Source organism: Anser cygnoides, chromosome 3, assembly GCF_040182565.1.
Source record: "Anser cygnoides isolate HZ-2024a breed goose chromosome 3, Taihu_goose_T2T_genome, whole genome shotgun sequence".
In the NCBI taxonomy this organism is placed as follows: Eukaryota; Metazoa; Chordata; class Aves; order Anseriformes; family Anatidae; genus Anser; species Anser cygnoides.
Window position 1 is genome coordinate 58,096,208 of NC_089875.1, and position 16,561 is coordinate 58,112,768.

The window sequence follows — 16,561 nt, forward strand, 5'->3', positions numbered from 1 at the left end:
AAACTGTGGCAAATGGTTATGCAAAATGTTTGCTGAAGGGAAATCATCGTTCTCTTTGGATTCCATGAAGGAGCACTGGCGCTCTGCCTGTGGTGATTTGTTGTCACCCAGCCCCGGTGCTCATGGCTGGCACTCAGTGAGGTTGTCTAGGGCAGATTATTTATTTAATTAGGAATGGCCACAGTCGCACCGAGAGACTGGCAGCTCCGCAGCAGGAAGTCTTTTAGAGGATAAGTCCAGTTGCTCGCAGATAGGCTGCTTTGTTCATGCTATAAATAATTAAAATCACAAATAAGTGTATCTTGGCATTTTTGTATAAGCTTATTAACAGCAGCGAATAATATCAAATGTGGTTTATGTACTACCATGCACCATAGCCCTCTAATTTCTTGATTAACTAGCCCAGAGACCTGCTTGGCAAGCTAAGAAATTGGGTTGTTGCTAACTGAACTTTTGAACTGTTCTTAACAAAAGGACACGTCAGTGAGGGAAGAGTCAAATTTATGAGTGTGTGAGCATGAGCAACCCAGAAAATTTCGTTCCAATAAGAGCAAAGAGAAATCCCCCTCTTTTTAGGCCAAATAGGCAAGGTCATGCTGCTCCTTAGTTTAGCATATTCCAAAGGTGACAATGAGCACTGGTGGTTCGAGGTAGTCCCAGGAAGAAAGGAGTTTGAATGTGACTTATGAGAGGCACCATCATTTGAGGCAAAATCTCTGGAAAGTCTCTTCAAGATTTTATGTCATCTGCTCTGGTGGTTTTTTTCTTTTTTTTTTTTTCTTTTTTTAAAGAAGAAGGCAAAGCCATGTGATTTAGCGGTCATGTTTTTACCAATAAATTTGACTTTTTTAAATAATGCATTCTGGGTTTGATCCATGTCTTCTTTCCCTAATTATCGAGTAATAAGAAAAATTATTGCAAGAGGAAAAGAAGTAACCTCTTTTAGAGGAAAACATTCATGATTTTCAGTTAGGGGGTTGGTACTAGATGGTTTTAAGGTCCCTTCCAACCCAAACACCTGTGATTCTACAATAAGCCGAGCTTTGGCTCGCTCCTTCACATGCAGTGGTTGGGATGTTCCCCTCACCTCCCCCGACTTTCTGCAGGCACCAGGTGCCAGGCTGAAGCTGTCATGTACAGCGTCCAAAGCACTCCATGGCTCCTTGGAGTGCACCCTGGGGTCATCATGGTGAAGGACAAGGGTAACTCCTCTGCTGCCCTTTTCCACTCCCCGCTTTCTGTAGCCCAGGCCAGTCTCTGTGTTTCCCATTCCAGATGGAGTTACAAGCGGTATCCACTCGGAATTGGGTTTTTATTGTCAGCACCTGTGAACAATCAAAGCTGGTTTGTGCAGATTTGAAATGAAACTTCAGTCTGAAATGGATGTGATTTCAGAACAGTTTTTTTGCAGTCATTGTCATTATTTTTCACCAAGAAATAAAAGGCTTTACGGTAACTCCTAGATGTGACTCTAGTAACTGTGCACAAGAATAAACCCATCGTGTTTTGACAGTTAAAGTTATTTAGTCCCTTAAAGCCTAGTGGCATACATACGGTGTGCGCAGACTCCTGAGACTCCTGCAGTTGTATTATTTTTCGTCACCGTATTCTAAAAATTCATTTTAAGAATTTTGGTGAAGAACGGATCTCAAGAGTATTTTTAGTTAATATCTTGGAATAGAAAAGTACGTTTTCCTCAGCTTACGGTCACTCAGCTGTGAATGAGCTAGTTATTGAACAGACCAACTGAATATGGAGAAATGAAGAACCCTCCGATCCTTTTGTTGCAGCCCCAGAAAACACTTGCTATCAAGTGCTAGTTTCAAAATCCAGGTTCCAGATGTGTAGGAAACAACTTCCTTAGTCTGATGGTTTGATGTGCTTTGCAACTTTGGCATAAAAACTGTTATCTACTGCTAGTGATGCTACCAAATGGAACCAGCTTAGACTGCTACATAGGAGGTGATAACTTGAAATTTAATTGTAAATATACTTACTTCCCCAAAATAGAAATGTTGATTTTCATATTAAATATCTCAAACTCACCTCCCTCCACCACCTCTCTACCCATTATTACCTGTCTTAGATTTCTTCGGGGGTGTTTGCATGCGAAGGAAATACCAGATTCATACTTTCAAGCAGAAAAAAATATCTATCTGGAGCCTCAGAAGTCTCTACTTCCATAATATTTTAACTTTTCAATTAGAATCAATATTACCTGTTTTGCCAATGCTAGCATTAGGGGAAAAGCCTTAAGAGTTTGATGTGCAGGTAAAATGAGAGTAGCATAACTATTTTTATGTTTCTGACATCAGTGTCCTGGTTTGTCTAATGTTGTGTGCCACAGTGAGTAAACGCTCCATGCTGTGCTGTCCTCAGTGAACCAAACATCTATTCCAGGACTGCCCCTTGCTTCAAAACTTGTAGAAACTTTATAAAAACCATTTGCTTATTTGGGGCGTTGTCTTACTGCCTGCTTGGAAATCTGCTAGTCTCTCTATTTTTAATAAACGAGATGCCTACGCCCCATGAATGTGTGCTCCTAATAGAATGCGCTGGAGTCAGTAAGAGGATTCATCTGCCTGCTGCTTCAAATACTTCAAAAAACCATCAGGCAGCATTGCTACACCAGGGAACCTCTGTGTTTGCTTATGTAGTCGGGCACATTCAGTTATCATCACGCTTCCTCTTCTGTCCTTTACCTTTCTTCTTTTCTGTTTCCCTGCACTGACAAGCAATGCATTTTCACCGCTGGGAACACTGAGAGCTGTTCCTGCCAGACCCTCACTGTTCTGCATCTCCTTCTACCCCCCCGGCAGCACCTTCACCGCCTGTCTGTCATGTCCCCACGCTCATACCTATTCTGCACGAGGTTTGCTGGGTGCCTTTGTGTTGCAGGAAAACAGGCTTTTGAAAACTCGGTTGGCTTCCAGAGGCAGTTGCACAAACCAGCCTTGTGCTAGGTCTACTGTACAGGAACTGACAGAACTGACAGCTGTTGGGGAGGAAAAAAAAAAGTAAACCATGCCAAAAATTCCACTTTCCAAAGGGAGTAGGATGCCTGTTGTACAAGAACAAAGGGGTTTACCATTCCTTGCTCACACAGCCCCTTGGAGGTTGGGGCTGTGTCCACTCAATGAGTGCTGAGCCGTCCCGCGGTATCCTCTGGGGCACAGCCTATCTGTGGGGCAGCCGCCAGAAGCGCCTGGGGGCTCCCTGGCTGTTTGGGGCAGGGAGCAGGGAGGGAGCCGCAAGCTGTGGCTTTGGTTTTCTCCACGGGGCTGCGGGCAGCCGCCGTGTGGGTGCCGGTCCCGCGGCTCAGACCCCAGCCCCCAGGCACTTGGGCAGCATGGGCTGCCAGCGAGCGTCTGCGTGGGAGAAACGTGAGGGCTCTCTGCAAGGCGGTTGGGCTAAAAATAATGCTCAGTGTTATTTTTAATAACGTTGTCGTGGATGAAGACAGCAAGGTGGGAGTTAGTAGCCTGGGACATTTCTTCCTCCCGCTTTACAGGATAAACACTGTAAATCCTGGAGTGTTTGTTTGGCTAGGTAATGCTTTCCAAAAGTATGTCAATGAAGCAGGCATCAGAGTCATAAAATACTTTCCTATATTTAGCTTATAAATATGCAATAGAAAGTCATTAACTTTCAGACTCCCAAGCACCAAAAGCGCTTCTGAAAAGGGACTTGGATGTTGGCATGAGGCGATTTAAAAATACGGATTTTAATACTGCCAGGATTGCACGGTCAGTGCTGTGCTGTCGGCGGCGTTCAGGAGGCTCAGCCCCATCCGAGGTCAGTTTGGTTACTGCGAGGGCATGATCCTGAAACTGTCGAAGGGGGCAGGATTACTGTGGGATTAGCACTTGATTGGTTAATTTGGAGGATTATGCTTTTAACGAGATACCGATACCAAAAACCCTGTTAGAGAGACCTGTGGAATAATTTAGGCTAGAAGGGGCCCTGGGGGGGGATATCTTTCTGGCCCCTGCCCAAGGCAGGTGCGTGGTTTTGCATGTTGTTAACTCACCTGTACGTGATTGTGACTTATGCGATGAAAGGTGAATTATTCAGATGAATTATTCTGATCTTTTCCGAATAGAAGAGGCAAGTGAAACCCGCAGTATTTCACAAAGGCAGAGATGAAGCTCGTGCTCGAGTGCCGCCAGGCATCGCTTGTATGGGCGCCTTCGTTGAAAGCAAGCGTGGCTGGGGGGTAGCGCAAGGGGCTGAGCACTCGTGAATTCGTTTATGCCGCCGTGTTCCTGGCGGGGTGACGCCCCGAGGGGGTCGGTAAGCGCGCGGAAGGAGTTGGTGAGCGGCGAAGGCAGAGGCTGCCCAGCGCTTTATAGGCAGTGGTTCTGTTTAGGCTTAATCCCCGTAATGCCGTGTTAAAATTTACAAAACAGCTTGTAATTGCGGGAGCTGATTTAAACCAGCTATTTGTGGTTACGTCTGCCGAGGAAACTTAAACTTCAGCGTTCCCCAGCCATCTAATGGCAGCGAATCGACTGCGGGTCTCTTGCAAGAATATCTAAATGTAGGCTGTTGAATAATCCCTTTGGGGGCCCTGTAACTATTTTTGTGCCTGGATATGCGTCATCAGTGGGTATTTTCTCTGGTGACTAGCTTACATCAGTAGGTCTCCTACCATCCGCTCCATCAGCGAGTGCCTGATGATTGATGGGAGTCGCGGCCGCCGCCGGGCTTTTAGCCGTGACCTGGCGCCGCGGACAGCGGGGATCTCCGGGAGGCCCGGGCAGCGCAGGTACCGCCGGGGCCGGGGCCGGGGCCGAGACGGAGCCGCGGGGACGGCGGCGGCGGTGCGGGGCCGCCGGGGATGCTCCCGCCGGGGGCGCGCGTCCCGGCGGGGGGAGCGCGGGCGCGACGCCGGGGACGCGCCCGGCACGGCCCGGCCCGGCCCGGCCCCCGGGGCGGCAGGACGCGGGGCATCCCCTTCTCCTCCTCCGGCCCGCGGTCTGGGGAGGGGAAGGGGGCCGAGGGACCGGCGCCAGGTGGCTGGGAGAGGTCCCCCCGTGAGGTGCCGGGCGCCCCGCGGCAGCCCCGGGGCCGGGCACCGTGTCATTTCGTCTTCTTTTTCTCCTGTTCTTCCAGTCTCTTCCGGGCTTAGTGCTTTTGGTACAGCTGTGATGGGAAGGACAAGGTCAGCTCTTTGTGAACTCTAGCTCAGAAGTCTCTCCGCTCCTTCTCCTGGCAACCGGGGAACGAAATGACAGACGTGGATGCTCCCGGTGTGGCCGATGGTTAAAAAAGTCCTTACTGCTGTTTGTCGCACGGCAGTGTTTGGCTGAGGGAGGATAGTGGCCGGATCAGAATTCCTCCTCACCGCTTCTTCCTGTTGGCAGGTGGCCCTCTCCGCAGAGCCCGCGGTTCCAAAGCCTCGCGCTGCTCGTACGCGTTTCGGTGCCCACCGCTGTTTTTCACCCAGGGGGTGACGCGGTGCGTCTCGTGCGGGATGATGAGACTTGAAAACTTTCGGAGGGAAGAGGGGAGCTTCATTTTAACTCGCCTGCCTGCCTCCTCCTCCCCGTGCACTACCCCAGCGGTCGCAGTTAATGAATGAAACCAGACTTCCTGTACGAGCTACTTAACCAAAGTCTGCGTGTTTGTTGACACAGTGCTTATGTAAAGCTGCCTTCAAGAGCGATGTATGTGCTGCTGTGGCACGGATGCCCTCGCTCCGTGGGATGCAGGTTACCTACATACCTTTCCATACCCTGCAGACAGATGCCCGATGCAACATAAGAGCTGGGTCTGAATCAAATTCCCTGATCTGCTCTCCAGCTAGTCGAGCGTTGGTTAAGGGCTGTGTCCAACAGAAGTTGTAGGAAGAGAAGTGGCGACTAAAAAGGGGCTTGGAAAATCAAGGGAGAGGAGGGAATTAAGAGGTTTTCGTTGAATTGCCGTTTACGGGTATACCCTTCCTTTGTTTCTATATAATATTGTTTACCGTCACTTCAGTAGGACTTTGTTATTTGTGACAAACTGGTTATATAATTCAAAATCTGTAAAAGCTTCAGTGCAAAAAGCTTGATGAGTCTGGACTCATTTGCACTGCAATTCGTTGACTTTTCCTGAGGTACTGTGCTTAGAAAAAGTGAAGCTTGAGAACCAGTTGATGTTGCTGTGCGTATGATTTGCCACAGCTTCCTATTCTATTTCTATTCTATTCACATCATTATGGCCAGCTACACATCAGCATCGTTTGGCTAATATTGGCTACCTTTCCACCCCTTTTACGGGGATTATATGTTAAGTAATGATAATATTTTTGGGTAGCTTTTGTTTACAGTGTTTGTGCAACAGCTCAGCATCACCAAGTTTCTAGATAGACTCCGCAGGCCTTCAGACTAGTTCAGGCCGAGTGGTAGTTTGCTGGGAAAAAGCGTTTGCAGGTTGCCCATTGGTTCCTGGTGCTTGGCACTGGGGCTGCGTGCACGGCTGAGGGCTGAAGTCCAAGTGGACGTGTGCCAGCGTTTGTTGGTGCCTCCCTGTGTGCCGGGACGGGGATGTCACGCTGGGGACAAACAGCAATTGAGGTGCTCACCCGGTGGTGAGCTCATGCCAGGTGGATGCCCAGGTCCACGCGCCCACGCCCTGTTGACTTAGGTGAGTAAATGCAGGCACGGAGTTCTGCTTGCACAGCCTTAATTGGGGAGTGATGACTGTGGTGGCAAAAGCCTTGTTTTTCCGGAAGAGCCTTCGTCTGTTCAGTAGCTGCCTTTCAGATCTTGTTGGTCACCCTGGACAATGGCTAGCCAGATATTTCATCTGGGGTGTTAAAATAACTAGGTGTCATGAGCAGGGAGCAGCGCAGGTTCAGTGGAAGTCCAGACATCCACTGCTGGATCTCCCAGTAACTCTGTAGTAGGCCTCTCTCTTCCCTGGTGAAGCGTGTTGAGGTTTCAGCATGCATACAGTTCCCAACGGGCACGGGGTTGCAATTACCTTACTTTGGAGGTAAAAATGGCAACTGAACCCAATGAGGTAATATCAGGGGCTCCATGCTAAAATTTTCTGAATGCACCAGCCAAAGTAAAAGATGCAGTGCAACACATTTCTCTCCTGCCAGCGACATCCGTGACTGCATGCTCCGTACTGCTGCTGTGCTGTCTGATATTTGGGGAGGGTCATACCACACCAGCAGTGAATCAATATTTTTATCGTCTTGTGTTCTTTGGACTCTTAGTGCCTAAATGCTCTTGACAGCAAAGGCGCACCCTGGGATGGGAAGAACCGCAAAGCTAATAGGAAGCTCCCTTGTGACAGCAGTATTTTGTGTGAGGAATGACTGTACGGAGCAGGCGGTGCTGCACGGGCATTAGCAAAAACATTGCCGCTTGAGAGATGTTGCTGCAGTGAGCTGGCTGTAAGTTGTAAAAATACTCTGAAATACGAGGCAAGTTAGTGATTTCACTGCTTCGGGGAACATAGTGTCTTTGCATTCTGTTAGGTCAAATCATCTTGTTATGGTCATAAATACTTGGCCTCTCAAGAGGGTCTTTCTGTTTCCATAAAGCCCCATTGACATCATTGGGCCAGTTCCTAGATAGGAGGAAACTCCAGTTTTGGTCCACTTCTGTGGGGAGGGGCTTGGATAGTTTCATTGGTTTGTTTGGGTTTTGTTTCTTGATTTTTCAGGTGTCATGGAGGAAGTATGGGTTAGCCATTGTCTCATTTAGACATTATTCTGACTGCAGGGAAAAATAAGGGGTTACTCATAACCATTGTTGTTTGTAGTAAGCGGAGTAATAAAGAGCCAAGAGGAAGAAAAAAAGTGCAGTGAAATTGTACAAGGAAAATCCTGCGTAAAGAAAAGTTGGAAAAGTGAAAAAAGAAATAATTGGTATTTCATTTTTGTGGTATTTCGTTTTTTAAAATCCGATTGATAAGGTTAATGAAGAGCTTTCCTTTTTTTTTTTTTTTTTTAATGATACGGTCTGTACAAAACCATGAATGAATGGAATGAAAGGACTCAGATAACACTTCAGTGCTTCCTGCGCACTTGGTCCACGAGGGCACTGGTCCTGAAACCTCTGCCCATCTGCTTTGTCCTTCCTCCTGCAAGCGGCCAGTGACTTTCATAAGACTGTTCGGGATCCAGGACCAGGCTGTCAGTAGCTTAACAGCTTGGTGAATGTTGCCCTGGAATATGATTAGTTTGGAAGAAATACAACCATTGGTTTGGACGTGGGGAAGAGGAAGGAATGAAGATGTTGCAAGTGAAGTCTGCGTGCTGTGGCGGGCGGAAAGGCACCTCCTTCATGTCGGCAGCCTGGCAGCAACTCCTGTGAACTGTGGCGAAGTCTTTTCTTTGTCTCCTGCTCTGCTTCCCGTGTACACACAGCGCAGTAACTCCTGCATGGAGTTTTGCTCTTGGCAGTATTTCTCTTCAGTGCCACAAAGTGAGCATTTTTCATGCAGGACCTCACATAGCTCTGCAAGTTGTGTGCTGCCAGTGACTCAGCCCATCTGGTAGCAGCCTGCACAGCTCCTACCAGGCGCCGCTCCTCAGATGCAAAGCCACACGTGAAGCCTGAGATAGCAGCGGGCTAGGGACAGGGTTACTGCGGGTAAAGAGGTCCTGTTCCCAAAGGGGTGGTGAGGGAAGAAGCTCCCTCCCTCCCAGCCCTGGTTGAAGTCTTCCCCAGATGCATCCTGGCCCTCCACAGGGAGATCAGGTTGGCTTGGAAATGAGGTGTAAAAACGGAGAGAAAGAAATGCCCCACACTGACATCCTCTGGAGCCTTGATAAAGACTCCTCTCAGCACAGGAGTACTTAAAAAATATCATTGATGGGAGGGACTTACATGGTACTGCAAATCACTAATAACATGAGTGTGGCACAGGCACTAATTCAGGAGTTTACCAAGTGTCTGGAGTTTCATGTCTTGACTTTGTCCCTTTGCAGACTGACCGTTAGCATTCAGGAGTTTTCCGGAAACTTGTCTCGCCTTTCTTCTTAAGCACAACTGCCAATTGCTACCCTGCAGATTAGAAATAATAGCGACCAAGTTAAAAAATGAAATTCCTTTTCAGGTAGTCATTTTGTTTTCACATACTTACTCCATCGTCCTCAAAGTTGGTCTCTGCGCAGTTTTCCTTTTTCTATACTTATTTATACTTTTAACTGGTGAAGTGAATGTACATGTCTGAATAGATGTTGTTGCTCTATGTGCTGCTTTGTGACTGTGTTTGTTGAAGGACAGGGGAGACAGAAATCAGCCTGTGAGGTCCTGACACTTGCTGTCCCTTTCCTGGGAGGTACGATGTCAACCTGCAGCATGAAAACCCCTTGCCCCCTCCAGGGACTTCAGTATCCATATACAAAGGCCAGGCAGAAATCCTTAGGTGGAAGTCTGTAACTTGGGAATGAAAAAGAAATGGGGTTATGGCAACGTGGAGACACATGAGCAATGTGCAGGGAGAAGTAAGAGTAACCAAATTATTTTAGTGTAACCAAATCATAGAACATTGCATAAAGGGTTGAAGATCTCCATTCTTCATAAAGCTCAGGTCATGTGCTGATGAAATGCACCCTTTCTTTCAATGGGGACACTTGTTTTTTTCATAGTCTTGATTCTTGACCAAGAACTAACTTCTCGTTCCACTGGAAATTTGCTTCTGGTTACTGAGGGAGCTGGGATGCTAAATCAGATCGGTTGCTCGTTTCAGTTTAACGTTTTCTACCTTGATTGATTGATATTGAATTAGATACAATGTTAAAGGCATGACCACCTAAAGGAGTATAACAGTCTCAAAGAGGTATAAAGGAGTGAAACGGTGCGAACCAGCAAAAGGAGTGTTAGCTCAAATACTGGGAAAAAAATCATTATGTTGAAGGCCAGTTCTCCTGACGGAAACCAGAAGAGCTGATGAGCTGGAGTAACTCAAAAGTGACCTGGACAAAACACTGTAAAATATGCCACATAGATTTTTCTTATTTGGGTATGAGATGATCTAATAGACTTTGTACATTTCCTTTGTGATCTAATTTCTGGGGTTCTATGATCACTTTTTAAAAAGGTCATTCTATTGCCTGTCTCATTGCAAACCCTCTTCCTGAAATTTTTTGGCACTTTTCACCAAAAAGGAAGACATTTACAGGAATGCAACATGGTAGTATTTTGAAGAACCCAAACAGATTTTTCCTGGCCCTTTCTTGCTGTTGTTCCAGGGTAAAATTCCCATAATTCTTGATGGGAGTTTTGCATTAAAATTTTATGGCTGCGTATGCTCACTAGCTACTCTTCCAAGGCCTGAGAGATATCCATGCTCTACTCCCACAGTTGCCCTTTTCCAGTTCTTTAAAGCTACAGTTGGGCTTTACAGGAAATAATAATCATGCCTACCATACTGTAACTAAGTATTCAGACACATGAATCTTTTTCTTGACTTCCTATAAAACTGTCATTTGTAGCTTTATTTTGTTCTGGTTTGACCATAATATAAACAAGAGTTTATTAAAGCGTTAGTTTTAAGTTGCAGTTCTTTCTTGAGAATGCAAGGTCTCACAAAAATAGTATTGAAACTGCAGGTCAAAAACATGTATTAACAGAAAAATGAATAATGAGTCTGTTTTCATATGGATTTTTTAAAAAGTACAGATTGTAGTTGAACTAAATGTACCATTTCTTCCACTGCAGCCAGGAAGCCCTCATAGACTTTTGACAGCGTCGCCAAAAAATTAATGCTTCAGCTGTTTAAAAGATATCAAAAGCTTGTTTGACAATTGTAATCTTTTCCAGGAATTTCCTTTTCCATTTTCCCTCCCTATAAAAATTGATAACAAGATGCTTGTATGGTAGAAATGGAAAGTCCGAGGTATGCCACGAAGCATTGTGCATTGCTTCCAGCCTTGCTGGATGAGGCACAAGATCTCCAGGGCTGGTAGGAAGACGTGGGCACTCCATTGTTTGAGTAGAATTTGCTCCCAGGATTATCTGCGTGCCAAGACGGTGCAGATATTTTAGTGTTTTCTAAGCCATTTCTGAGTTTTTATGTAACGTGGCAATAAACAGCAGAGCTGTTGGGGGTGGCTGGGTAGGAGCTCAAAGCGGTGACAGAGAAAAGGCGAGGATGAAGGAAGTGAAGAAATCACCGCATGTGTCAACGTCAGTTGACATGGCAGGACCGACGGCAAGGGAGAGCAGCCCCAGCCCAGCTTCTCCTGAATTCCTGTCCTCTGTTTCACACGCAGCAAGGTGTGACAAACCGAAATGAGGCACAGCTTGAACTTTTGTTCTGAAGCGTATCAGAAAGGCACTGAAACGCAGAGTCAAAGGTCAGAACTGTTCCCTTTTCTCTAGCAAATTCCCAAGGCAGCTGTTGATACTACTCTGTCTTTTAAGGCTAACCTTGAATAGTATTTGTTGGCACACAACATGAAATAAATAGTATTACCATGACTGTTCTTCTCTGATGATGGAAGGGAGATTCCACGTGGAGAAGAGTAAGGCTGTCGGGGAGGTTGCCAATAAAAAAGCCACTGTGTTTGCAGAGGGTGCCTGTGCATTCAGCAAATGCCAATGAGAGAAATGTCACTTTATGGGTATGACGGGTTATTACTGCACAAACATGTACAATTACACAGTGGGTCAAAAGGGCAGCTAACCTCGCCTCACAGCTATTATTTTAAAGCAAACACAACTATCAGGCACACAAATATCAGGGATTGCAGAAGGGGAGCAGTAAAGTAATGAGTGTTTGGAACTGCATGCTAACGAGAAAAAAAGGGCATGTAACAAGCCCTGGTGCTGTGGGAGGTATTTTTCTCCGTGTCTGCAGTACATGGATTGAAATGTCACCCTTACATACTGGAGAAGCAAGCGCTTCCTTCTGTCACTTAAATAAAGTCAATATAGTGTTGTGTTGTTCTAGAACTTGGAAATGGGAAGAGAGTATCTATACGTTTTTTCAATTACCTGCTTTTATACCAAACTGTTTGTGTTCTGTGTGCCTTTGTAAACTCGTGTGTTTTTTTCCTTCTGTTGTGTTACAAACATCTTCATGGATATCCCCTTCTCTCAGCTGTGATGTAGCGCTCCAGTTGACTTCAATAAAGGGCAGTCCTGCAAGTAATGCGGTGCAAGACGGCCATGAGTGCTCCTTACTTGCACTCTAGGTCTCTAGGTATTTTACTTTTTTTTTTTTTTTCCTTCATTTTGTGTGTTTTGCCTGATGCTTCATAGAGTCGAGTCTAAAGAGGCGGAAGGCTCTGTGGATGCTGTGGCTAGCCTGGGTGTGTGTAGGATGGCCGTACTATATGTGGATTTCTGAATTTTGCTCTAAGGCTATCAGGATTGTCTTCCCTTTTAATATGGTCTCAATCAGTGCTTTCACTGGCTTCTCTCTGGGTCACAAGAAAGAGCACACTTCAGCAGGAATTGCATTATAGCCGCTGGCCTGAATCTTTGCTCTCACTTGACCTCATACTTCTAGGAAGCTCAGCTGGCAAATGCAGCCCAGACCGTCGTGGTAACACCCTCTGTGGTGTGTGGGCTGCTGGTTAGGGTGTCCTGCTTCCATATATGCCGAGGTATTTTCACTGACACGCTCTTTTCACAGGTTTGAAGTCACTCTGGCTTTCAAGGAGCGGCCTTCCCTAAAGTGGAAATGCGGCCTTAGCCCAAGGACCAGCTAAAACCTAGAATTTGCCAAGGCAGAACGGGGTGGCAGAAGTTAAATGGAGAGCTTTAGGTCAAAAAATTTTATGAGATCACCATCCTTTTAAATTGGTTTACACAGATGGCTGTCTGGTTTGTTGCTTTGTCCTTGCTTAATAGTAACTGTTTATGGAAAAACGAATTGCTTTGCAGAAGGAGGTCCAAAAGCTCATGCTGTTGTTTCCCTCACTGGAGATCTTCATGTTATTATGGGCATACAAGGATTTGGCCTGAAACGGAGATTAATTACGAAGCGCGCAGTGAATAATTAACCATTTGACTTGTTCCTCTGTAGTCACCGGGTTAGAAATGATTTCCCAAACTGCGGGAGATAAGAGAAGGTTATTCCTGGTTTCACAATGTCCTTATTGTTACGGCTTTGTGCTGTGTGTATTCTGACATCAGCTGATACCTACGCAAGTCGGGTCCAGCTTCTCATTCAAACCACTTCCTGGGGTTTTCTCGGGTAATGGCAGTGATTCAGAAGACACCACCATGCCTCAGAAAGCCGCCTCTGACATGTCGCACCAGGACTGCGGGACGGGGAGCATGTGAGATTCTTAGGAAGGAGTTTTGATCTTAAAAATACCCACGTTTTTGTTTGTTCAGCATTCAAATTTAGATGCGCATTGCTTGGCTTGTGTTCTAGTGACCTATTCATAGACCAGTGGTATGTATTGTGGGGTACTAGTGATATATATGTACATGTGTGCGTGAGGCAGGAGCCTTAGACTAGCCTCCAGGCAGACGTGCTGATTTTACATCCACAATTGTTCCTACCTGGTAAAAAAACAAGAAATAGAAATGACTAAAACTTTTTAAAGGAAATCAAACCTAAATAATAATACTCTGTACTTTTGCAGGATTGTCTACTTAAGAAGCTGAGAGTGAGCTAGAAACATTGATGAAGCCTCTATGCTGTGAGGTGGGTATGCATTTTTATTACTATTTTGCAAAAGCATAGAAAATTCAAACCATTTGCCCAAGTCCAGCCAGTGCTATTTAAGAGCTCTGAACAGAGTCCAGAAGTTTTCTACCCCAGCACATGTTCTGACTGATCAATAGCTTATGAATAAGGTCTTCAAGTGCCCTCCCGTTGAAGGAAGTGATGAGGTTTTGCATTCTGTTATCATTTGAAGCGCTTCTTTTAATTTTTGATTTCTGACTAATGGAATAAGTGACTCTCACAGATAGTGCTCCACTGTCTTCCTGCCCCTGGTGTGCAGTGCATTAAGATCACGTTTTTGGGAGAAGGCAATTTATGATAGGGGAGTCAGTGGAAAACAAACATGTCCACTGGATCCAGGCCAAACATAATCTGGGGTTCAGAAATGTTTAGTGTGTTTCATTACTTTTTTACTTATTTATTTATTTTAGCCTTTTGTCACGGTCAAATGCACCAGCAGCCTTTTAATAAATCCCCGTGTGTGTGAGACTTGCAACTCAGGTTTGCAGACCTACGAGGGCTGGATAATTTGAATAACTGTGAGAAGTGAAACCGAGCATTCGTAGGTCCATCAGCTACAAGCTGCAAAAACAGTGTGTTATTGTAATTTTGATAGTCTTTGTCATTATGGGATGCTGCATGCAAAACTGTCAGCTCTGCTTGCCCCGTGCAAGAGCGGCTCGGATGTGGAGCCTCTGTGTTTCCGCGCGCCGTGCTTGTCACCCACCCCAGCTCGAGGGGCCCCACTTGCAGGGGACCTGTTTTAGGCAGCAGCCTGTAGAAACTCTCTCTTAGGCTCTTCACTTAATTACAGTGGTTTCCCTTTTGGCTTTGTGAGAGAAACCCAGTGAGGGTGCTTCGGTCTTCTGCTGCATTCCACTGGGATCCTGGATCTGCTGTGACAAGGAATAAGTCAGGACTGGAATTTGTCTCTTTAAGGATTTTGGTTTTTCTTTAAACTGGTGTTTGCCTTTGAAAGCCTTTTTTGAATAAATTACTCTGACAGTAAGTACCAGAATATATATTGATAAAACATGAATTTATGCCTGCCAGCATTTATCTGTTTTGTGCCTATTCACAAATACAGATAAATTTCCCCAGCTGCCAGTTTCTGCTTACCTGCATGAACAAAAGGGGACAGAGTGCTGGGGCACAAGCTGAAGGTGGGTATAGCTGAAAAGCTATATTCAAAATCTTTTTCTCTGTGACATCATTGTGGCTCCTCAAGTACCTCTCAGTTTATATGTAAAATGCATTAAAAATATGACACAGTTTGATGCTAATGTTAGTTTCACACTCTTCTCAAGAAGGAATGAAAATGCTCAGAGGACAAGTTGCCTGCGTGCAGATTTGGTTTCTGTGTAATATGAGTGGTGCAAAAGCTTTTATTACCTTAGAAACTTTTTAGTACACAGTACAGTTGTTAATTAACATCACTTTTATTTTAAATCTGAATTTTGGACTTCGTTGAATTGGAGACGACGGGCCTACTTGTAATCTGCTCGATAGGGCTGTAACAAGTTGAGATACCTCCAGCCTGAGACTTTCCGTTTTCCCAACATAAGCACCATTTATTTTGCTCAGTTCTAAAGCGTTTGAGCTCAAAATCTATGGTGAAATTTGTAATACATCATTTGACTGAAATTATGCAAATCCATTGCCGTAGCATAATATGCTGTAAGACCTCTGGAAGGGAAACCACCCGCTTGTTCTGCCGCGGGGTACCCACAAGTGATGCGTGGATGCACATCCCCGTGTGACGATGTTGCCTGATGCTTTGCTACCTGCCTTGTGTTGCCCCAAAATCCAAGCCAGTGGCTTCACCCCTTTGATTTGAACAGACTCTTCAGTGTCCAAAACTGAACAGTCACGATCTACTGCTAGCTGCTATAGTCATTAATCAATGATTTCGTTATTGGTTATCATTATTTTGGCTTCTGCAGCCCTCTGCGTGGGCAGCTAGATGGTTTTCCTGTGTTGCTAGAGCTCCAGTCAGCTGAGGAGGGAGCTGAAATCATCACAGCCAATTTGGAGATTTCTTTGGAGATTTTTGAGTGCCTGTGCCTTTAGAAACAAAATCCAAGGCCTCAACTTTCTATCCTTGTTGTGGCATTAGGGCATGCTGTCAACTTCAGAGCAGCTAGATCAGCTTTTAAAAACATCGAGGTGGTTAAACAGAGAGAGAACCAGCTGAGGAGGAACAGAAAGCAAAAGCTGACTGGAAGAAAATTTAAAACTGCAGAAGATTCTGGAATACTTCACCTGTGCTCTGAGCTGGAACAAAACCACGAGACTTCTTACACAGTAAGACATCTTATTCCAGAACGCTCTAAAGGTTGCTTCAGTTTTATTTGCTGAAAAACACTGTGATGGCATGCTAGTATTCCAGCTCATCTCTTAGTCTCGTTAAGGTAGTATGAACTACCGTTAAAATGTTAGTACTGAAGTAATGTGTTATTTCATGAAGGTATATATTTCCTAAATCTTCATTTAAACCAGGGACAAAATCTATATTTTTGTGGAACTTTTCAGTTCTACCAAAGCAGTATGTTTTATTCAGGAAACCCTTTCAGCGTGAAAAATTTTGATCATTTACACAGCTTTACAAATTTTCTTGATTCTTACTGTATAGCTTCCGTTTTTAAAGAGAAGTGAGTTATCTTCTTTCACTGTCCTGTAGAGGCTGTGAATCCCTAGAGTTACGTGTTTATGACCACATACGCTTTCAGCCCGGACACGGCTGACTCCCCATTTCGGTGAGAATGTTTACAGGCAAACAGTCTCACGACTAAAAGTGCAGCTTTTTACGTGTGCATTTTGCGAGTATAGGACTTGCGCACGCTCTGCGCCGAGAACCAAAAGCTTCGAATTCAGCCTGCAGAGAGGAAGGAATTCGTCTGCGCTACAGTGAAAGGAAGTATTTGCTGTG

General features: G+C 45.4%; 1 protein-coding gene and 1 long non-coding RNA gene across 7 annotated transcripts in view; one reads left to right on the forward strand and one right to left on the reverse strand.

Annotated features, from left to right (window-relative positions):
* HIVEP2 (HIVEP zinc finger 2) overlaps positions 1–16,561 on the forward strand; it is a 136,622-nt gene that overhangs the window by 45,687 nt on the left and 74,374 nt on the right. For 4 of the 6 annotated variants that reach the window (XM_048080736.2, XM_048080737.2, XM_013194177.3 and 1 more), the window contains exon 3: positions 13,550–13,611. The gene's annotated coding sequence lies outside the window, so the exon portion shown is untranslated. Of the gene's footprint in view, positions 1–3,442; positions 4,769–13,549; positions 13,612–15,748; positions 15,937–16,561 lie in introns of those variants that run through there. The other 2 variants (XM_048080738.2, XM_013194178.3) reach the window with 2 other exon arrangements.
* On the reverse strand, positions 134–4,169 carry LOC136790444 (uncharacterized). The gene is made up of 3 exons (XR_010830365.1): positions 4,031–4,169; positions 2,859–2,995; positions 134–269 (listed from the first exon to the last, which is right to left on the reverse strand). It is a non-coding gene; the product is annotated as an uncharacterized lncRNA (long non-coding RNA).